This window comes from Ursus arctos, unplaced genomic scaffold (assembly GCF_023065955.2).
Source record: "Ursus arctos isolate Adak ecotype North America unplaced genomic scaffold, UrsArc2.0 scaffold_28, whole genome shotgun sequence".
Taxonomy (NCBI): domain Eukaryota; kingdom Metazoa; phylum Chordata; class Mammalia; order Carnivora; family Ursidae; genus Ursus; species Ursus arctos.
In genome coordinates, this window is record NW_026622963.1 from 26,752,385 (window position 1) to 26,775,455 (window position 23,071).

General features: G+C 43.6%; 1 protein-coding gene across 3 annotated transcripts in view; it reads right to left on the reverse strand.

The window, feature by feature from the left end:
- The window catches only part of MCTP2 (multiple C2 and transmembrane domain containing 2), a 235,533-nt gene extending 216,690 nt beyond the window's left edge, over window positions 1–18,843 (reverse strand). For 2 of the 3 annotated variants that reach the window (XM_057303625.1, XM_026510399.4), the window contains exon 1: window positions 18,739–18,843. The gene's annotated coding sequence lies outside the window, so the exon portion shown is untranslated. Of the gene's footprint in view, window positions 1–18,641; window positions 18,695–18,738 lie in introns of those variants that run through there. The other variant, XM_057303624.1, reaches the window with a different exon arrangement.
- Window positions 18,844–23,071: the final 4,228 nt, after the last annotated feature.

The window sequence follows — 23,071 nt, forward strand, 5'->3', positions numbered from 1 at the left end:
GGGAGGGTAGGGCTGAGGCAAAGGCAAATGTCTAAGGTTTCTTGGGCAGCAAGGAATCTAATGGAACTCCATTTAACACAGGGAAATAAGAACAAGAGTTATTTACAGAAGGCAAGATGATTTCCATGTTGAATGTGTTCAGCTCAAAGACTGATAAAATACCAAAGTTGAGACAGACTATAGACCAACTGGATATTCAGGTTTAGAGTTTAGGAACAAGGTCTGGGATAGAAATGAGGAAGATAGGACCATCCCTCCCCTTCCCAAGAGTGTGTAAAGTGAAAAGAAAACAGGATTAAGGACAGAATTACAGGTATCACAGACTTTTAGTGGAAGCACAGAGAAAAGGCAACTCTTCATGAACACTAAGGACTGGCCAGGCGGACACAAGAGAGTCAGGGAGGAAAAGGAACCAGGATCAAGGAAGCTGAAAGCAGAAGAAGTTTCAATGAGGGAGTGAGCAACCATCTCAATACTTGACAGAAGTAGACTGAGGAAGGCAGAAGAGCATCCATGGTTTTTGGCTACTGGGAGGGCTGCACAGACCTTGGCGACACAGGAACTAGAAGGCAGCAAGCTGGGAAGGCAGGAAGCAAAGATATGACAAGAGACACCCTTTCAGGATGCTCTGCTGTGAGGAGGAAAGAGATACTCCGTAAGAATATGCCAGTGAAGATGCTGTGAATGAACAGTATCATTTCATTAAGATAGGCTAAATTTTAAAAATTAAAGTCATAAATGAAGACATGTAAAAGCAAATAAGTGGACATTGTAAATATGCAAAATTCAGATTTTAATCATAGACACACCCCCCTCAAAAATCTTACAATTGATGTTTCCCTCTAAGTTACCGTTTTCATGTCTTATTTGGATGGCAGAGGTCTAATTAAAATTTGTTAAATAGAACTGAAGGTCAAATGGCTAATTAGGATAGAGATATGGTTAAAGCCCAGAGCTTTTGATTCTCCAGGTAATTGTCTTTCAATGACAAGGAAAAAGGTTGTGTCTTGCACCTGCAGTAAACTTTTTAAAAAGAAGTTGCATGCAATATCATTAATCATTAGGGAAATGCAAATCAAAACCTCAATAAAATAACCACCTCATACCCATGGGGGTGGCTACTATTAAGAAAAACAGGGGCGCCTGGGTGGCTCAGTTGGTTAATCATCCAACTCTTGATTTCGACTCAGGTCATGATCTCAGGGTCGTGAGATCCAGCCCCAAGTCGGGCCCCACACTCAGCGAGGAGTCTGCTTGAGATTCTCTCTCTCCCTCTGCCCCTCCCCGGACTCGCTCTCTTTCTCAAATAAGTAAATAAGTAAAATCTTAAGAAAATCAGAAAATAGTAAGTGTTGGTGAGGATTGAGGGAAACTGGAATTCTTATGCCCTGTTAGCGGGAAAGTAAAATGGTACAGGCTCTAGGGTAATGGCTCCTCAAAAAATTAAACATTAGATCACCATATGTTCCAGCAATTCTACTTCTGGATATATACCCAAAAGAAGTGAAATCAGGCACTTGAAGAGCTATTTGTACACCCCTATTGATAGCAGCATTATTCACAATAGCCAAAGATGAACGCATCCCAGGTGTCCATCACTGGATGAATGGATAAGCAAAATGCGGTATATGCATATAAAAGAATATCACTCTGCCTTATAAGGAAGGAAACTCTGACTCATGCTACAACATGGATGGACCTTGATAACATTATGCTAAATGAAATAAGGCTGTCACAAAAAGACAAATACTATATGACTCTACTAACTGAGAGTAGTCAAATTCATGGGGACAGAGAATAGAATGGTGGTTGCCACGGGCTGGGGGTAGGGAAAGTTGAGAAATGGCTGTTTTGGGTACGGAGTTTCAGTTCTGCAACATGAAAACAGGTCTGGAGATGGGTGGTGGTGATGCTTACACAACAATGTGAATGGACTTCAATACCACTGAACTATGCCCTCAGAAAATGGTGAAGATGATAAATTTTATGTTTATTTTACCAATGTTTAAAACAAAATTTACATAAGTTAGAAAACTGATTTTTAAGCCACGGTGGAGTAACCATATGGATTTATAAAGTGGTACCTTGAAGAGGTTGTATTCAGTAGGGGCACCCGGGTGACTCAGGCGGTTAAGAGTCTGACTCTTGGTTTTGGCTCGGGTCATGATCTCATGGGTCACGATCTCAGGGTCATGCGATCAAGCACCGCATCAGGCTCCGTGCTCAATGTGGAGTCTGCTTAAGATTCTCTCTCCCTCTGCCCAAATACCCCCCTAAAATAAATAAATAAATCTTTAAAAAAAAAAAAAAGAGGTTGCATTAGGTAAAATAATAAGATATATATGTTACTATAACAGGGTCAAAACACCCAGGTGGCCACAGGTGTCAAAAAAGGAACAAGACCTACGCAGGCTGAGCTGAGGTGGGGGCTGAGGCATGACAGAGAAAGCACAGGGCTGGAGCTGTCCTGATTTTTTAAGAGATGTTTCCAGCCTAAACACATATGTGAACTTTCCACAGATTTATACACCGGCAGTCAAAGAGCCACTACTCTCAAATCATTTTTCATAGCCATCCTTCTATGTCATTATATAAATATCAATATACGGCTTCTCATTTGGATAAAATATTTGCTAAAACTTGACTATGAGGACATTTTCTACTGCCTTTCACTCTATAAATATTCGACACCAATTCACTTTTAATAACACAACGGAGACAGCTTTTTTCCTAGAATGGATCGTTTTTGCCCCGGAGTTGTTGGGCTGTGTTGTCGATTGTGCTATCTTGGTCCCTTCACACTGAATTCTATAAATAAACATAAAAATCAAAATGTATTCTTTTGAGCCACTTTTCCCTTAACTTTAGGACTGTTCTCTGAATGATTTCACCTTGTGGAGTTCATGTCAATTAAACAACTGAGATACAAAGACCCTCACTGAGCTAATAAAAGGAAAAATAAACAACTCTCAGTCCCCCACTGTAAGGTATAAATTCACTTAGATAAAGTTGTTTTCAAGGTTATTCCACGGTGTTAGTTCCTTGGAGAGCCCAGTGATTTACCTTAATGTGTTTTTAGATTCTGAGTATATTAAAGAAAATCCATACCATAATAATGGTTCACAGGCTTCATACTAACTCCCAATACACGCTCACGATGTGAAATGTTAAATTAGTCCGTGATCGCAGGTGAAGAATAGACAGTTTTTGCACGGTTGTACAAGATGACAATTGGGTTAATGTAAAATGTAAACATACTACAAGCCTAGAAAATTTAGCGCAGAATGAATACTATTCCAGAGATGTACAGATTTACACGCATTGTGGACAGAATGAACCACTAATCTTACGGCAGCCATTAAAATGTATTTCTCTGATGCTATGTAGCCACCCGGAAAATGATTTATAATTTTAAATGGAAGACAAACTACAAAATTGTACCTAAACTCTGCTTATAGCACTGTATAATGATGTGTAAGTATGAACTAGGCAGATGGAAACATGGAAAAACTTTTAATGGCCAGTTTTTTCAAAGCAGAGAATATTTGCTTTTTTCTTAATTTTAAAAATTGTATTCCCTTTAGTATTGACATGTCATTTTGTCCAATGAATGCATATGAAAATAAAAGTGATGTGTGCACTGGTATTTTGCATATGTGTGTGTGTGTGTCTGCTTTCCTCCAACAGAAAGGAAAAGTTCAATCCAAAATCACCTTGGCTGACAACTGGATTTCTGATGGCCAGCTCGGATCAAAGGATGGCAGCTGCCTGTAGAGCAATTATTGCAAATGATTCTGAGGCTCAGTGGGAAACGTGATGTTATCAGCATGAAAATCTGCCCTAGGCTTCAGAAAAGGGAACAGTGGCTCCAGACCAATGAATTGCTATCTCTGTCTAGCCACTAATATCAGAAACATAGATCCTGTCCAAGGATCAAGAGTATTCTATGATTTTCCTTAGAACAATCAACTCAAGAGGCCTTGGCAACTCAAAACATGACATAGGTAATTAGTTCTGGTCCCACAGCCACAATAGAAAAGTCCAGGTAGAGAGTTTTAGAATTAATACTCTAGAAATAAATTCTTTTTTTTTTAAAAGATTTTTATTTATTTATGTGACAGAGAGACAGCCAGCGAGAGAGGGAACACAGCAGGGGAGTAGGAGAGGAAGAAGCAGGCTCCCAGCGGAGGAGCCCGATGCGGGACTCGATCCCGGAACTCCGGGATCACGCCCTGAGCCGAAGGCAGACGCCCAACGACTGCACTACCCAGGCACCCCTGGAAATAAATTCTTAAAACTGAATGCAGTCACTTCATTCACCTGGTGCAAATGTGTCAGAGAATTATGACAGACATTTATTTAATCTGATCTGTTATTTGGTTGTTAGAATTCTTATTTATTTCCAGTTAAAAGTTTTCACATTTTACTGTCTCCATACAGGACAGAAACTTCCAGAGGGAAAACAACCTGTATAATAATCTATCTACATAAGTGTTTGAAGAGCATCTAGGTTTGGGTTTAATATGTTATTTAGTAAATTTCTGCTTTCCTATAAAGTAGTAATGCTGGTTTATAATTATTTTCTATTCTAAGGGCCAAATTATACTGTTGTGTACTCTCAAGCCACTATGGCAGGGTCTACACTGCTGAAAGAGTTTCCAGTGACAGAGCATAAAGGATTTTTGAGTCAGACACTTGCACCTTTGCAAAGCCTCACTGGCTGCTTTAATTCATTTTCTATAAATACTCAATACAGTTCAAGCTTCGTAATTGACAGGAAAAGGCTAAAAATAATCCATAGTTGAAAAGAGTCAGAATGAAAGAAGAGGAAGCTCTTATTACCAGCAGGTGTCTTGACACAAGTGGGTAGAATCTTGACCAAGTGAGAATAGAACAGTGTGTCATTTGCAGAAAGCTAAAAGTGTCACATGAAATTACATACGCTTTAGCCATGAAAGGAAAGTTAAAGGAAGCCTAGCCACAGCTCTGGGCTCACCTGACCAGCCAGTGTAAGCAGCAAGTAAAAACAGAAGCTATTGCCGGATGCAAAGTTTTGTCGACCTGGGTTGTGTGCAAGGGGGAAGGCTCACTGAACCCACAGTGAAGACCTCGCCCTGGAGAGGCCATCCTTTCCATGATGTTCAGTCCTACCAGGTCTGACAGTAACACCTGCGTGAAGGAGAAAGTGGCAACCCTCAACAAGGGAAAAAATGGGTACGGCAAACATTTGGAGTGAAGGTCTAGGGATTTTGTTTTGTTGGTTCAAACCTGTTAGTGATATAATCTGTTCTCCCTATAGATCAAACACCTACCTCTTTCAGGTCTAGATCAAGCATCACCTCCTTAGGGAGGCTTACCTTTTTTTTTTTTTTTTTTTTTTTTTGAGATTGAGAGCGAGAGCGTGCACATGAGTGTGGGGCTGGGGAGGAGTAGAAGGAGAGGGGGAGAGAGAATCTTAAGCAGGCTACATGCCCAGCACGGAGATGAATATGGGGCTTGATCTCACGACACTGAGATCATGACCTGAGCCAAAAGCAAGAGTCGAATGCTTAACCGACTGAGCCACCCAGGAGCCCCAGGAGCCTTACCTTAACCTTAACCTTCACCCTCACCCTGACCTTGACCCTCTAGTATGAAACTGCACTTCTGCACCATAATCTCCTGTCACACCTGACATTCATCATGGCCTTCACAATCAAAACTGTTTCATTAGTTGGTTTATTTGGTCTCTCCTATCCACTCCCACCCCCAATAACTAAGTCTTCTGAGGAGATGTGTGTGACTAACTCATCCCTGCATCTTCAGCACCTAGAACAGTACCTGGTACACAGTAGTTTAGTTTGAACAGAATGAATGAATGAACTCATTCAGAGGGCAATTCCTTCTACTATCAGGACTGAAAATTTATCAGAACTCCAAGCCAGCAGAGAGACCAGTATATTCCATCAACACAAAAAAGTTTCACAACTGTTAAGCTTTTCAATAAATGTTTCATTATTAAATAACTATTGTTGGGTAATATACTGATTGCTCTGTGATAAGGTGTGGGAGGGGTTCATGTGCTGGGTGCAGATTCAATCGGTAATGACAACACAGCCTCATTTGAAGCCTAGGTGTAGCCTTCTGAGGATGGAGCTCATTTTATCTGCCCGAGCCTCCCCTCTGGATTTCCCCAATCATTTCATCAATGGAATGATCTACTTATCTTATCACCTTTACAAAGTCACAGTCAAGAGGTTGCCAGCGAAGCCCTTGAACTCCAGCAAAGAAAGAAGCCCACAGAACTGGGGATCTCTGAAACTCTCCACCAAGGGCTGATGGGCCCTTGAACGGGGCATGACTGCAAAGCTACACGGCCAGCCACGGTTCTCTCCTCCCATCAACATTTGGATTTCGGTAAGCTGAGATCCTTTTTCAGTCTTGAGACAGCTGGTGTCCCCAGCAGGAGAAAAGGCAACAGGTGAGATCTCCAAGACACATGCCTCAATCACCTCCAAACTGATCCAAACATCTGAAGCAAATGTAGAAAACTGCCACAGATGAATTAAAACAAGTCATACACACACACGACCAAGTCTCTCCTCGTCTGTGGGTTAAAAGATTTTTAGAATACAGATTAAAGGGTATTTCCTACACTCATATGAAGTATGGTTTATTTGAAGACTGTATTTCTCAACCTGTTAGTGATGCATTAAAGTGACATTTGCCCAGATCACTGAACTTTTTGTCTCAATACCCCAAGGGGTTACTCATATCAGATGCAGTCAGTACACATCAGTATTTATGTGGCATTCCATTACAGCCACATCTCTCAAATGAAAAGGTAAAGAACACTGTTATCAATATTAAAACCATCTATCTTTTAAAAAGCTTATATCGATTTTTCCCCCTGCTTCTCGGATTCCATCAATGCCAGGGCTAGCTCGATGAAGTGGACACAATCCTATGACAGCTTCAATTGATAATTCCCAAATGAACTTTCCCAATGTTCTATAGTTTCTCATGGCATGTGCTCTGCAACTCATTTCATAGACTACCCGTTAGAAAAAGGTGTGGAGCAACCCTGAAACACCCAAAACAAATCTCCCCACTGAGCTTGAAGTGCTGAGAATGAGTTTTTAAATATGATGCATCACTAGGCTCTATTAGGACCAGCAAACAGGACATACTGTAGTTCTTTAAAGCTAAAATGAGCCTCCCACCGACAATGTTTACCAGAACAGCAGCAGCAGCTACTCCTCACCATGGCGCGTCACGTATGAAATGTTAGGTATGTTGTCCTTTAATTCGTATAACCTGATAATGCAGATCCCAGCAGAAGCCTCATTTCACTGATGGGCAAACTGAGGCACAGAAAGCTCCTTGTCCGATGTGACACAGTGAATATGTCGCAGGGCCACACGCAAGCCTAGCAGCCCAGATGCATGTTCTTGTTCTCTGTGCCACCTTGTCCCTCTATCTCTGTCCCCTAACTTCCTGTGCACAGTCTCCGTTCCTAAAAGGGGCAGCACTGTAAAGAGCCTATCAGCAAAACTGCAGGAGGCCATGCAGTGTCAGAGGAACAGATATAAACCGTGCTGATCTCAGGGCGCCTAGGTGGCTCAGCCGGTTAAGCTTCCGATTCTTGGTTTCAGCTCAGGTCATGGTCTCCCGTGGTGGGACTGAGCTCCGAGTGGGGCTCCAAGTTGAGCTTGAAGTCGGCTTGAGATCCTCTCCCTACTCTCGCTTGCACGCTCTCTCTAAATATAAATAAAATCTTAAAAAAAAAAAAAAAAGAAAAGAAAACAATCTGATCTTTCCCCAGCGACCTCTACAAGACTTTGAGGGTCACTTACTCCCCATCCTTCCAGATTCAAGTCCCATTTTCCCTCCACTTCTCAGTCCAAACAGAACTCGCCCGCCTCTCTGCTCCCAAGACGGTGCCACTAATCATCTTTTCAGGAAGATCTATCTTGACTCTCCACGGAGATGTGCTTTTGGAAAGCAGACACTACTTTTGTTTTCCCCCTTGTTCCATTTAAACACGAAATCCTTAGCGAATCAATACTTTTTTTTTTTTCTTCTCTTTTTTAGCAATCAGAAATGCAGGCTGTGAACCCAATGAAGCCATTAGGTGTCACCTTCCAAAGTCAACCTTCCAAGGTATTAATTCGTCCATAGATATTTAGGAAACATTGTCTGGTTTCCCCAAGGAATGGCTGGGCTTTCATCAAATTATACTATAATCACCAAGAAAATGCTAAATCCAGCACACAATCAATGCATGCATGTCCAATATCAGCTTTCTAACGTCAAGACTTACTTAAAAATGCAAAAGGAAAAACACCTTAAAAGTGAAAGTAAAAATCTAAAGAAAAAAAGACGGAGGTAGTGTCTCAACTCTACAAATAAGAGCCTCCCGTTGGGTAAAATGGACTGGTGTTAGGCAATTTTTATCGCTCCCTAAAATGTGTCTCCAAAAAAAATAAAATAAAATAATCTGTCTCAAGCTAATTTTTGAACTGAAATTCTGCAATTTAGTACCAGCTCCCATTCATGTTTTCTACCCTCTCCTTTCTCATTCTTCTGGTTAGAAGGCAACATAGAGCCAAACACCAACAGTGCAGAGGTGTCTGATTCCTGGGGAAAAGCTACAGTAACACTGTAGACACTCGCTTCTCCAAAGTCTGCAGGTTTGCTTACGGCCAAGCACCCAGACTCCCTCTTTTCCTGGAATAACAGGAATTTATAAAGTACCTGTTATACACAAGGGACTCTGCAGGGATCATGACTAATATTCACAGCACCCCCAGGTAAGTATTTGCAAACTCCACTTTACAAATGAGAAACCAGAGCTCTGGAGACACTGAAGTCCTACAAATGGCAGAACTGATATTTGAGTCCAGGGTTTGTCCAGACTTGGGGCTCTTCCCAGTAACTGAGTCATGGTGAGTCAAGGGAGCTACAGTGTGAGCCTCCTTCGTTGTCTTATTGGAGGATGTCTTAAGCGGTCCCACTCCATGCCCACCCCATCTGCAGTGACTTCCAGGAAGGTTTACTGAGTGGACAGAAACACTCGGGACACTTTCCTCTCTGCCATTGTTTCAGGTAGCATGTGCTGAAGAACTAGTTCTCCTGATCGCAAATGGAGAAGATGTTTGGCTGATAAAATCTGGAAATAAATACCAAGACTTTTTAAAAGCTTTACCAAGTTGAACAAATGCAAAGTATTAATATTCTCACGTCCGAGGATGAGTTTGTTTAAGTGACATTTTAAAGACTACAGAAAAAGCCCTCTTATCCCAGCCTCCAATTAACCCTGGCAATATTTTTTCAAGGTATGCCTTTAGGAAATTGTAATTGTGCAGAAAGGGATGCAATGAAAAGTTACTCAGCCCAGACTAGACATCTCTGTAGCGGAAACCCTAGTATGTATTTGGTGCTTATTAACAGAAAACAAATATATTCCTATAGCAGCATACAGTGCGAATATATGTGTGTATGTAAAAGCAGTTTTGCTCTACACTATTCCATACATGCTTTCTCATGTAATCTTAAAAGCAGCCATAAAACCAAAGATTTATAAGCACTAAGACAATTAGCTCTAACCCACAGCCACTAGCAAAAAACAACAACAATAAAACAACAAAAAAATCTCATAGCCAGGGCAGGCTTTCCATCTGGCTAGATTCAGGATGTTACTACAAACCAGAGACACTACCAAAATTATACCAACAAGACATCCAGAATTGCTCAGCAAAATTTACATTAAAAAAATAGTTTAACAACAACAACAAACTCATCATTCATTGCATATCATGAAATAGACTGACTTCCTTTTTTTTTCTTTAAAGATGTATTTATCTGGGGGGGGGGGTGTGAATGGGGTGTGGGGCAGAAGGACAGAATCTCAAGCTGACTTCCTGCTGAGCAGGGAGCCCCAACATGGGGCTCGATCTCATGACCCTGAGATCATGACCTGAGCTGAAACCACGAGTCAGATGCTTAACTGACTGAGCCACCCAGGCGCCCCTGTAAGAGACTGACTTCAAATTGGATTGAATACAGACAACATTGATGAGTGCTCTACTCAAAGGCACATGAAGCTGTGATGGGTGAACATGAGGACAGGTGCTGGGCAACTTTGGTCATATCCTGCTGCTTCCCACGGCCACCAAATCAGCTTCAGCAGAAAGGTAAAATACAGTCCGAGAGGAAGTGTAATGAATAGAGCTCGAAATATGTATTCTGAATTTGCTTCCGTGTTCTAAGAGAACGCAGACTCTCTATCTAGATAAAAGGAAGGTTCCCAAGAGGTATCTCAGAAGTCCCCATGGGGATAAGCAGAACATTCAGCAGAAGTAACTCTAGCTTCTCCAAGACCACATCAACCAGAATATCCCAACCCTATCTGTACACTGCAGACCCTTAAAAGATCTCATTTGGGCTTAATACTTATAAATGAATAAATAGCAAAAAAAAAAAAAAGCACCCAGATCCAATCAACAGCACCACGAGAATTTTATCTGGGTTTTAAAATGTCAACATCTGTATATACTTAAAAGCTGACATCAGTTTAAAAAGCATAAAAACACAGTGAAGTTGTTCTCACGGGGTTGTTCTCACATGGAATTCACCATGGCGTTTACACTTACGTGACTGCTTGCTTTGCTACACGAATGTATGATAACAATTACGTGTTTAAGGCATCAGTTGGGTCAGATGAAAGACAGAGACCTTTTCAGAGCATCTAGCTTCATGTACTCACAATCTTCTGGCAGGAAATTGCTCTAACGTGGTATATTTATCAAGATCCTGCCAAATCCATCTCCAGAACAGGGTTTAGCAGGATTCCAAAGCTTTATCGATGTGGCTTTTAAAGCAGAATCTGCGGTGAAGGGTTTCAACTCTGCATTCAGCCTGGGAATACACTGAGCAGCTGCTTCCAAACCCACGATACCAAGAAACACCTAGTGTCTTAGTTGTCATGGGTCTTGGAGACTCCCTGGTTTTGGGGCTAAACAACTTCCCCCCAAAATAAGTCAGAACGGAATGGTTACAGTAGCCCTGGCTGGGGATGGAACAGTAGGGGGGAAAAAAGTAAAATTCCAACCAACTGGGTGACCCGGTACAACTTACATGGCTTTTCTGGGTCTCAGTGTCCTCATCTCTAAAATGGGGATGACTCCTACCCAGCACTGTTCCTGAGAATAAGGTTCCTAGGAGAAGCTCAGCAGTGCCAGGGAGCTGGCACATGAAATGAAATATATCCTGACATATACTGAGTCCATATGTCCTATAAACCAGGGAAAACAAAAGAACTTCTTCCACCAAAAGAAAAAACATTGTCAATGAAAAGGCACATACTGGCAATGAACACAAAAACTAAGCGCTCAATTACACATTACGATCTTGAGCTCACAGCGATAAAGGCAGAAATTGACCCAAAGCCGGAAGTTGGAAAGGAAGCAGTTAACAAAGCAACGAAATACCAATCTGTTCTTAATGACCAGGGCTGCACCGACCTGTTCAAACTTTTTATTTTTAATCACATAAATAGTTCATGATGTTTAGAAACAATTTATCATGGGCCTTCTCAGTTCTGCCATGTCTTCTGGTTCAAATATTAACAGAGGAAAGTTCCTGGGTTTCCTTTCTTTCTCATTCCTTGCTAAAGCTAAAACATTTCTGTGCCAGCCCAAATAGATTTAAGAGAAAGAAAGAAATGTCAGAGAAATTCTGCCTGTTTGGACAGGCCTAAAATGCTGTAAGCAACTTCTGCCAAAGATTCCTACAATATCCAAAACACTCAACTCTGTAGGAACAAAGTGTATGACAACCACACCAGAGAGGAAATAAGAAGGGTGACGCAAGGGGAGCCTGGGTGGCTCAGTCCGTGAAGCGTCTGCCTTCGGCTCAGGTCATGATCCCGGGGTCCTGGGATCGAGCCCTGAGTCAGGCTCCCTGCTCAGTGGGGAGTCTGCTTCTCCCTCTCCCTCTCCCCCTCCCCACCACTCGTGCTCTCTCTCTCTCTCTCTCAAATAAATAAAATCTTCAAAATGAGTGACACATAGACTTAGAGAAGACGGAGACAGTTCATTATAGGGCCTGTTCCAGCAACAGGCAAGGATTCTTGCTCAAGTGAAGTGCGTCCTTGTAGGACAGAGACAGACACGTTCACCTGACAGACTGATCAGGTGAAGGTAAGCAAGCCTGGGGCACCTCGGGGCCCAGCTCATTCATGAAGTAGCAACAGGATCTGGAAGAACCGATCCCGAAGGCCATTTTCAGACTAGAAACGTATATATGTAATAATTACGTAACGTTGTGCACTAGGCAAGACTGTTACAGTAATGATGTTGGTTACTGCAGCCCAGGTAATACAGTGTCCTTTTCCGATAAATGAAGTTCTCAAACTAAACACCAACATCTTTCAGGATGCGAAAAATAGTCCCCTCCCAATCACCACTCAAAACACAAATCATCACATAATCCTCACAATCCTTATTTTTGTTTCCGGTCTGATTGGGGTTTCGTTTTATTTTTATATTGTCACCTCAGTTGCTTCTTGGCTCTGAACGTGGTAACAGTCACACAGATAAGTGTAATACTTTCTTTTCTAGTTTTTCCTGACCAGATCACAACCTCTCGTATTTCTGACTTTTAATGGACAAGGTTGATCATAAACTTTTAGCTCCTCAAAAGCATCCATCCATCAACTTCTGAAAACCTGTCTGTTCTTTCCAAACGTTGCTCGGTGCTGGGCCCCCTGCGCAGGGGGATCTCTGCCCACCGCTGGCTGACTCCAGCCAACCAGTCCTGCTAAGTGTAGGCAGCCCGGCCTCTGGAGGCTGCCCCTTCCCGCCTGGCTCCCACAGAACCTTGTGCCTTATCCTTAGCAAACAGCACACTTTCTTGTAGGCACCTGTTAAGCTGTCCGACCTCCCATCTTAGCTGTAAGCTCTCAGGGGACAGGAAGCTATCGGTCTGATTCACAATGAAAACTCTAGCACATACTCTGCATAACACATGCTCAGTTAATAGCTTTTGGATAAAAGAACACATATTTATTTATTTCAACCACTTTGTAACACAGGTTTTAAACAAGACTTCGGCTCAACCCTGAGCACCTAAGGAAACCTAATATTCTGTACAAAAATTAATCTTGTAATATTGGTATCAGCAGCATCTACAAAGCAGCACTGGCCAATCTGTATGATCTACAAGATGATCCAGTTAGTTAATTTATAATACATGTGATAGCTATAATATGATACATATTAATTTATAATAAATAGGATATATATGATATATAAATATATAATAAATATGATATTAATATTTATGATAGGTATAGTGAGTACTTTTAACAAGTGAAAATAACTGATTAAGGGGAAAGATGGCAAGCATTTTACCTTATGACAATTATATGGGCTCCAATTCTGCAAACAAACTTTCAACAAGCCCCTTGTCACCCCTGCTCCGCCCAGCCCTTGTTTGCTGTTCCATATTGCCACCCTCCCCCCACGGGCCAGATCTCAGGCTACCAACCATGTGACAGGCCAAAGTGAGCAGAAAATTTATCTCCACCCTCTCAAGAATGAGCAGAAGTAAACTTTTTTCACCTTTCACATCAACGGAATTGGAACTTGTGCCTACCCTGCTGACGCCGGGAGAAATGCCCACATTTCCTGCTTCTCCCTTCCACCCTCTCCTTGGGAGACAGCATTATTCATTTGTTGATATTACTCAGTCCGCTGAATTATTCAGTTGTGCTATCTGCTGCATTATTCAATGCACCCAAACCTCTGTCTTGGAGTCACCCAGACATTTCAAACTCACTATGTCCATGAAACTCATTTTTACTCTTTGAAAACCATCTAGTCCTGACTTGTGGTGCTAACACCAACCCAGGGGCCCAAGGCACAAACCTCAGCCCCAGTCCTCCCTCTCTCCTATCACCCACATCTACCTGGTCACTTACGCAATCTCCCAGATAATCTCTCAAACCCTCACACACCTCTGCTTCTCTATTGCCTTAAGCCAAGCCCTACAACCTCTCTCCTGAACTAAGATAACTTCTTAAACTCCTTTCCGGCTGACTCACTGCAGGAATTAGGGCATCTGACTCCATTCAGCCACAGCACTGCAGAGCAAGTTTGTCCTACTGGTCTTCAGGGATCACATCTGTCCAGCCACCTCTGTATCTCCTTCCGGTGCCTGACATTCACACTCAGCACAACTAGGCAGGCGACAAATGACCATGCGGATGCATGAATGCATGGCTGAGACCGCCAGCACTCCCAGAATTAAATTCTGCTGCCTGCCCTACGCTCAAATTAATGTTTGTCTAAGCATATGTCTCTGAAGGAGAAGCAAAGACTCAGTAACCTGAGGTCCACACCCAAAAGCAAACCACCATTAGACACACTCACACATGTCCTCACATCTATAGCTGTATTTTTTTCATGCTTCCTGAAATGATGGCGGTATTTCGTGATAAAATACATAGAAGTGTGGAGAAAAATCGTTTTCAGAGAGAAAAAAAAAAAAAGAAACCTGTGAAAATGCAAAGCACAGCTCTTCTAGATACCTTCCAGGACATCGTGGACAAACACACCATCACCTTCAAGCCCTCTGTGTCCGGGACAGGGAGGTGGGCTTTAGAAGAAAGGCCCCATGCTAATACCCAGATGAAACCCACATTACAAAACAAGGCCACCTTCCACCCACGGGGGGAATCCATATGAGCCCATAATCATGACGGGGAAGAGGGCGACTTCCATGTTATTCAATCACATATATGCAATTGTGTCCATTTGCTTCTGAAACTTTAGAAATTCCCACTAGGAGGAATGACAACATTCTTTTTTTTTTTTTTTTTAAAAGATTTTATTTATTTATTTGACAGAGAGAGACAGCCAGCGAGAGAGGGAACACAAGCAGGGGGAGCGGGAGAGGAAGAAGCAGGCTCATAGCGGAAGAGCCTGATGTGGGGCTCGATCCCACAACGCCGGGATCACGCCCTGAGCCGAAGGCAGACACTTAACCGCTGTGCCACCCAGGTGCCCCAAAAGAGTTCCTATTTCTTAGCACAACACCTGAGTACAATCTGAGTGCTCAATACACGTCAGAGATCATGGTATAGATGATACTCATATTACAATCATAATATGTTAGCATTAGTATGAATCCCGTTCCCCTCTTACCATCTCCCCAGGGAGGGGAGTCTACGCCCTACCAGCTCTCTGAAACACCAACAGCTGTGGGTCTCACACTTTAGCATACACTGGAACAATCGGAAAGGCTTCTCAAAATGCAGATCACTGTGCCCCAGACACAGGACTTCCAACTCAGAGTGTCTGGGATGGGGGCTGAGAATATCCATTTCTAATACCTTAAAACCAGTCACGCGGGTTCAGCTGGTCTGGAAGGACATGTTGAGAAGCACTAAGGGGCCTCACTGCATCCATGGAGGAGAGTGTGTGGGTCCAATCTCTGGCTTTCTACAGCCCTTCATGCACCTAGAATGCCCTCCCTGGACTCTTTCATCTTGGTAACTCCACCAACAATTCCAAACTCCACTCAGCCCATCAGCAGCCCTCCACGCTCCAGGCCAGCACCTATGACACTGTGCTGTCATACTGAAATCAGCTCCATGAGGCGAGGAGCTCCCGGGCAAAAAGGACCTCACCATAGTCAGTGCCTGGGACATAGAAAACCCTCACTAAATGATGACTGGTAGCATGAGAGCTGGGAGAGCCAACAGCCAAAGGCATCCCTGGAGAGCCAAGCAAAGTAGAAGGTCCTAGAAGTCAGCGCTGGGCCTTCCCCTCCAGACTCTTCACTAGATATGAAATGCCCCGAGTCCCCGATAAGCCGAATATCCCTCCCACCCCAGCCACCAACCTCTACTCTGCTCAACGAGCCATGAGTCCTTTGCCTCCAGCCACAACTGGCCTCTTACTTTTTGACGATAATGGAGAGTTCGCGTCTGGCCTCTCACTGGCAGAGGCCTCTATGAGTGCTACAAGCTGCTAGGAGATGCTCAGTGTTCTCAGGCAGAGAGGGTTGCAATCAGGAAGCATTTTTATGTAAGCATTTCTGGTAAACTGCCCAAAAAGATCTCAGCAGAAAGAGAAAGAAACCTCCAGCAAACGGTTATCATTTCTTTTTCCATTCTATTGAAGCGTTCACTTTCGTAACTAATTTTGCATGATTTTTCTTAAAGAGGATCCCTGAATCATTTGCCTTTCGGGTGTCACAAAATCTAGATCTGCCCATTTCACATCTCATGCATACTCCGCTCCCTGGCCCTTTAGCTTTTCTGGAAATTTCTCTCATTCATCACTCTCAGCCCCTCGATTAGAGCATCTTAACCAAGCCAATCACACTTCTACAAACACATTCTAGGCAGGATTTCAAATACTCCTAAAGAGGAGTTCAAGGTGTGTTGTCGGTTTCACTCTCAAATGAAGACAGAGAAAATAAAAATTGTGCCAGGCACAGCCCAGGCAGAATATATCCTACCTGAGCCTCCCAACACAGGCAAAAAGCCTCTCCCCCACCCAAAAAGAGACTTTTTTCCCAACACCGTAAGATAATTTAATTATGAAACCCCCTCAATTTCTGTGTGTAATCACTAACAATTATTAGTAATTATGGCGAGGGCTTAAGAAAGCAAGTGCTCCCCATGTCAGGAAATATTTAAAATTCTAAAGACTATTTTCATTCTCATCCTGTACAGTATAATTGTAGTTTGAAAATCACTTTTGTGGTTTACAGGAATTTAAAGAAATTACGAGTTGTCATGGATCATTCGCTCAAAGGCTAAATTAGGAATATTAGGATTCCTTCCCAGATAAGTGCACTGCAGTACTCTCTACACTTCTAGAGACAGATTTAAGGAAAAATAGATATATCTTTTAAAACAAATGTTATGTATATTCATACATGATTATAGATTTCTACACACACACAAAGTCCTTTCTAGGTGACAACGGTGTTTTCTATTCATCTGGAAGATATGGAATCAAGCTGAAATATGTTAAAGGATATGAATAATATGAAAAATAACTGTTACTTCAATGTGTAGTACGCAAGGAATACCTACAAAGTTTTACTGATTTGTGCCTCTTGATATCTTGGGTCCTTAAAAATATGTTAAGGAAGACACATAATAAACTTTATATTAAAAAAAAAATGGCTGTTCATCCTCTTGCCCCAGACTGGTCATAGTTTAACCACACAAAGAGAATGAAAGCAATACTCAATTTATTCATCATGGTCACTTTAGCTGACATGGATTGTTTTAGGAAAATACATTTGAATTATTTTCCATTAAATCTGCCAGATTTACACTATACGTCTCACAGCACCATGGAATAGTGAAAAAGCATGTATTTTGTGCTCAGAAGTACCCACATTCAGCTCTCAGCCCGCTAATTACTTTCAACAAACTGCTGGATTCCTCTCTGCCTGAGTTTCTCACCTGTGCAGGGGGGTATAATACCTACATGGTGTTGGTATAATACCAACAAGATAAAGTGCCCAGCATGGTGGGTGGCATAGAATGGATTCTTAATAACCTTATCTTGAGGATGGTTTTTTGATTGTCCTTGTCCGTTTGGATGTCAGACTAGGCTAATGACGGATATTCTTCAAAGATTTACATTCTCCCTGCATTTAAAGGCTTATTACCAGAGATTAAAGAGGTGCCCCCCTGCCACTGCTCTTTCTGAATACCCACCTGTGCGGAGTGAGTGCCCTAAGCGCCCCTTTGTATCAACACCTGTGCTACGGAACAGCACACCAACCTGATTCTCACAGGGGTTCCTCCTTAAAAGGCATACAACAAATATTTTTTGAATTGAAATGCTGCTGACCCAAGCGAAAAATGAATGCAATGGAAATCATAATCGACAAACCTGTCTGCCAGTGTGCTGGGAAGCAGGTTTTTGTAAAGTGCCAGGGTTCACCTGAAAGCTGTTTGGAAACTCGAAGTGGCCCCTGGCAATGTAACTTCCAGTCCACACTTACGTAAGTACCTACACGCCGCTGAAACCCTCAGCCATCGCACAGAAGTTCCTGCAGATGTTCTAACCCGTTTATGGAAACTCAACCATCTCTAAAAGCCATCGGCGTCCCCATTTGCTTGATAAACGGACCGGGCGCTGAGGAACTAACTGCGGAAGCAATCGCCTCTCAAGTTCACCACCACTATCACCGTATTGGGGTTTTTTGGTTTTCTGGGGTTTCTTTTTAATGTTGAAGACACTCTGTAACCTACACGAGTCTCCTAAGGCTCTCCGCTCTTGTGCAGCTGCGCAAACGCCTGCGCTAGGAACCAAAGTGGAACCTTCAGGTCTCCACGAAGGGAGCGCATCAAATCCCACAGAAATGAGGGGCTAACCTCTGCAGAAAGAGTCCGGGCGGTGGCAGTGACTAACTCCACTGCGCCCCAAGGGGACCAAAGATGTGTCCTTTAAAAAGCCAAGAATTCCTGGAGCAAGCTGCCCGCCCTTCGTGCGCTCTCCAGGACTACCCGCCTCGGCTTTCTGCCTCCCGTCCTGGGCACACCTTTTGGATTCCAGAACCCGCAGCTCCCGGGAAGGAGCTCCACTGAATTCCCATCCCGACCCTCAGGGACCCCAGCGCCTCACCTCGGTGGCAAGCAGACGCCCGCCCCGGAAGAGAGCCGGCGGCTACCCCAGCGCCCCTCCCGCGCGCGCTGCCAGGTGAGCCCCGCGCCGCCCTCACCTGTCCGAGGCCACGTCCCCGGGGCCGCCGAGGAGCCGGCGCGCGCCCCTCACCTGCCGGGACCCGCCGTGGCCGCAGCTCGCACGCGCAGGAGCAGCTGGGACGCGGCGAGGGCGGGGGCACCTCCCGGGCGGTCCGACTTCCTCGGCCCCCGCTCGCTAGCCCCGCCTCCAGGGGGCGGAGGCGGCCGCGCGTCACCTTGGAGCCACCTCCCACCTAAGCGCGGCCGCGGCTGCCGTTGGCTCCGCCGGCTGCAGCCCCTGGGCCCGGGCGGGGCGAAGACGAAGAGATCGCTCGTAACTCACTCTTCTGGCTTGGCTCGAAAGAGGAGGGAGATGTGCCCCAGCAGTCTGGCAGTGACTAGGGGAGCTGAGTTCAAAGTGAGGGAAGAGGACAAGTGTGACTTGCAAACTTACAATTGCTGAGTAACGTGTCTTCGCGGATACTCAGAGGAGTGCCCCCTTTGTGCCATCACTCCCTAAGGGATCAGTGGGGAGAGCGCAACCTGCGTTTTTACCGCTCTGACCCTGGCAGGAGGTACCAGAACCAGGCACCCCATTAAACCCCTGCCCTGTGTGCCACCCAGATGCGCTGAGCTCTGTTTGCTGAGCCTTGGTTCCTGGTCTGGAAACATTAGGCTGATTTCCGTACCCAGCGCGCTGAATACTTCTACTCAGAGACCCTTAGAGATCCTTAGGTCCAATGACTGGCACTAAGGCGTTCAGCAAATATTTGCCCTTGGTTCCTTTCCCTTGAATTCTTTTTCTTCCTCCTTCCTCTCCTTTTCCTGCTGTACTCTTCTTGCACTTTATTTGCTCTTGATCTCTGCCTGGTCAGTTTCTTTTCCCTTCCATTGAGGAGCCCTTGTCTCCTGTGTACCGACCGAGTCTGCCCTGCAAGGCGCTGGGTGGTTCAGGAGGAGGTACGATACGCGATACGCGGGAAATGATCCCTGCCTCCCGGAAGGTCAGAACTACACACCCCGCCACCCCCACGGAACAGCAGAAATTAGATGCAAGAGAGTTACAGGAGCCAAACTGGGTGTGGGACAGACCTGGCGTTCTATAGGTTGTGGGAGTGGGTGGCCTGTGAGCTGGAGAGTTTAATTGGTGTAATTGGTGGTTAAGAGCCTAGGCTCTGGAGTCAGAGAGACTTCATCAAGTCCTGCCTTGGCAACTGGTGGTATAAACCCGAGAGTTCACTTCATGCCTCTGAATTTCCATTTTGTCTTTAATAAATTGGGATTCAAATAATAGCTACTATATGGATTCTGAGAAATAATTAAGTGCTTTTCATAAAGGACTTAACCACAGTGTCCTGGCCCATGAACCGCACTTATGAAACGTTGTCTAATGAGAATAATAGTACGATAAGAAATGTTGGGGGCCAGGAGAAAAAGCATTTAGAACACATGAGAACTTGGGCGAAGGGAGCTGCCCTCTTCATGCAAAGAATACTTAAAGTAGCAGCTCCCAGTGAATGAACAGAACAGCTCACTGTTCACTGATTTCTGGGCTTGGCCTGCAACACGGGATCACGTTTAATTTTCACAAACTTGTGAAACAATTCATAATATTCCTGGCTTAAGATGAGGAAAATGAGCCTCAGAACCACGAAACCATTGGCCTGAAGGTATGAAACAAGTTAGCGGAGTCAGAGGAGTGTCCCCAGAGCCTATGGCACATCTGGGTTTTCCCACAGGTGGCCTTCTCGCAGGCTGCTTCCCCTGCCTTAGACAGGGAAGGTAGTGGGGTGGGGTTGGGGGGACTGAAGGATACAGGAAGGAGGGAAGGAGCAGTAAATAGGAGATATAACCGCCACACCTTGGAAGCCCACTAATAATACAATGGAATTAAAATACTAAGTGAACCCACACAAAAAAGCTTTTTGCTTCCAACTCCTGCCACAGCGGGGTTTCTGTTCTGTGGTTCCTGCAGCCCAACCGCAAGCTGAAAATGGCTAACAGCATTTTTCAATCATTAAATGCTGCAGAAAGTGAAACATCTAAAGAGACAGAAATCTAAGGTCATACCTCCTCATCTCTCACCACAAGATACTCTTCTGTCAAGCTTTCTTGAAGTTTTTTTTTTTTTGGTTTTTTTTTTTTTTTTTTAATTGTCCAAATATATTGCCTGCCTCTTTCTAGTGTGTTCCATCCAGGAAATAATATCACTGCTTTAACCAACTGGGCTTCACTATGTGACCACAAGAAGCACTTAGAGCAGCAGCTGCGCTCACATATGTGGCGGATAAATTTTCAATACACTGTCATAACATTGAATTTCTTGATGTAAACAACTTCGAACCAAGTTTTATAGGCACTGTCCTCGATGTCGTAATTGTTACTTTTCTAAAAAAATAACGTAAAATCTCAGGTCTTCTCTGTCTTGCTTTCTTAATTCACATGAACAGCAAGATGTATAGCCCCTGAAGTAACAACTCTATCATGGATGTGATCTTCGAGGTGCGGATTTCCCACTGTTCGCATTTAGGCGAGAGTCCTACCAGATACGATTGCTCTTAGATGCTAGACGACATGTGCTGGGTTGCATGGCGATCTAATAGTGTCACCTGTTCTTTTCCATTTTGAATGGTAGATGTGTCTTCTGCAGATCCCATGTGCTCTTTGCTACCACAGCTGAGGCTGCCTGTCACATTGCAGGAGCGCTGCCCTGGAGCTGTTAGTAATGCCACTGTGCCTGTTGGAATGAGCAAGAGTAATTTAAATAGGACAAGTTCGGTGGCTATAGTCACCTAGGATCCCTGCCCATGGAGTTAAAGGAGTTTGTTTGTTTGTTTGTTTGTTTTTTCTAAAACAGAGAAGATCCTGTCTGTAACTGCGTAGGGTCAAAAGCTCCAGCTCTCCTCTGCTCCTAGAGAATCACAACAGGACTCCTTGTGCCATCCCTCGAGAGCTGGCCACGTGGTCAGTCCAGTCCAGCTCTATTTGAAGCCCTCAAAGCTCATCTTGGAAGTACGAATCCCTTGAAAGCCCAAGAAAAAGGCTCGTGAGATCTGCTGACAGTAACATAAAAGCCTGACACTCAGCATCCCTCACATTTTCCTTTCTCGGTGCTTCTCGTCATTTCTGGGCCAAGAAAAGCTGAAATAGGGAAAAGAACTGAGATATAAATATATAGATCCAGACCTTCCGGGAGGTGAAATCCATGTCATGGTTAAGGCAAAATTTAATCCACCCTATCCACATGGCAGATGTTCAGTGTGCCCTAAGAAGCAAATGCGCTTTGCTACATGGCCTTGAGAAAATGGCATTCCTGGTACTGTTCGTGCGAATCGTCTTTATTATTATATTTACTCAGTTCGGTTTCTTCTTATCATGTAATTGTCATGACAGTTTATAGAAAACATATCCCCTTTTTATAATGGCAGGTGTAGAGAGACCACACTTAGTGACTCACTCCTAGCTCAGCCACTTAACTACATGTTTTCCTGCAGTTGGTAAGAAAAAAAAAACAAAACCAGCAGTGGTTGGTAGGGTTTCAGTTTCTTGAACAAAGGAGTGACCCTAACAGAAAAGGAGTCTTACTTTCTAATTGCTCAGAAGGAAGATTTATTATAAAATCCTTCTGTGGAAACCAACACCAACAGTTAATTGTCTTATTAATAATAAGCCTATGTAAAAAAATATTTCAAATACCCAGACATTTATTTAACACAAACTAATCAGCTGGAAATGTTCACAGGTAGTAAGTTGTTCAGTTACATTTTCATAGATATTATAGTTTTCAAGGGTGAGAATTTTTGTGGCCAAGATGAACATCTGGTAACAGTTGCTTTTAAAAAGTTACAATTATTGGAGACATGGGAGAGTAAATCTTAGAGCCTTAGTCCCCCATTTATTGGATAATTAAAGCAGACTCAAATTTAGTTTTTCAGGTGAAGCTTAACCTTGCTCAAGAATACTTTGTCATCACCAATATTTTTATGTCTGGTGATGTGAACTCCATCCAGGGAGTCGCTGCTTAAACTTTCCCCCAGATTAAACCAGAACAAGAGCATTTCATATCGTACAGCATTGCTGTGGCCCCACGTGGAACCACTTTGTTGGATTGTTCTCTAGTGTGCTGTCATTGGCCCTAGTTTAAAGCATCTTAGAATTAGTCTTGAGAAATAAGTTGTTGGATTTGCACTTGGGATATTGGCCAGAGTTATCAGTCTTCAAATCCCAGTGCTTGTTTTAAGAAGATCTAAGGTAGAAGTTGTCAGTCATCTCAGGTATGCAAACCTAGGCTTTTCCATACAGTTGAGTTTTTTTGCATCCCTTGAATTCTGCAAATAGCACAGCTGAACTGGTCTACCTCTCTAATTTGAC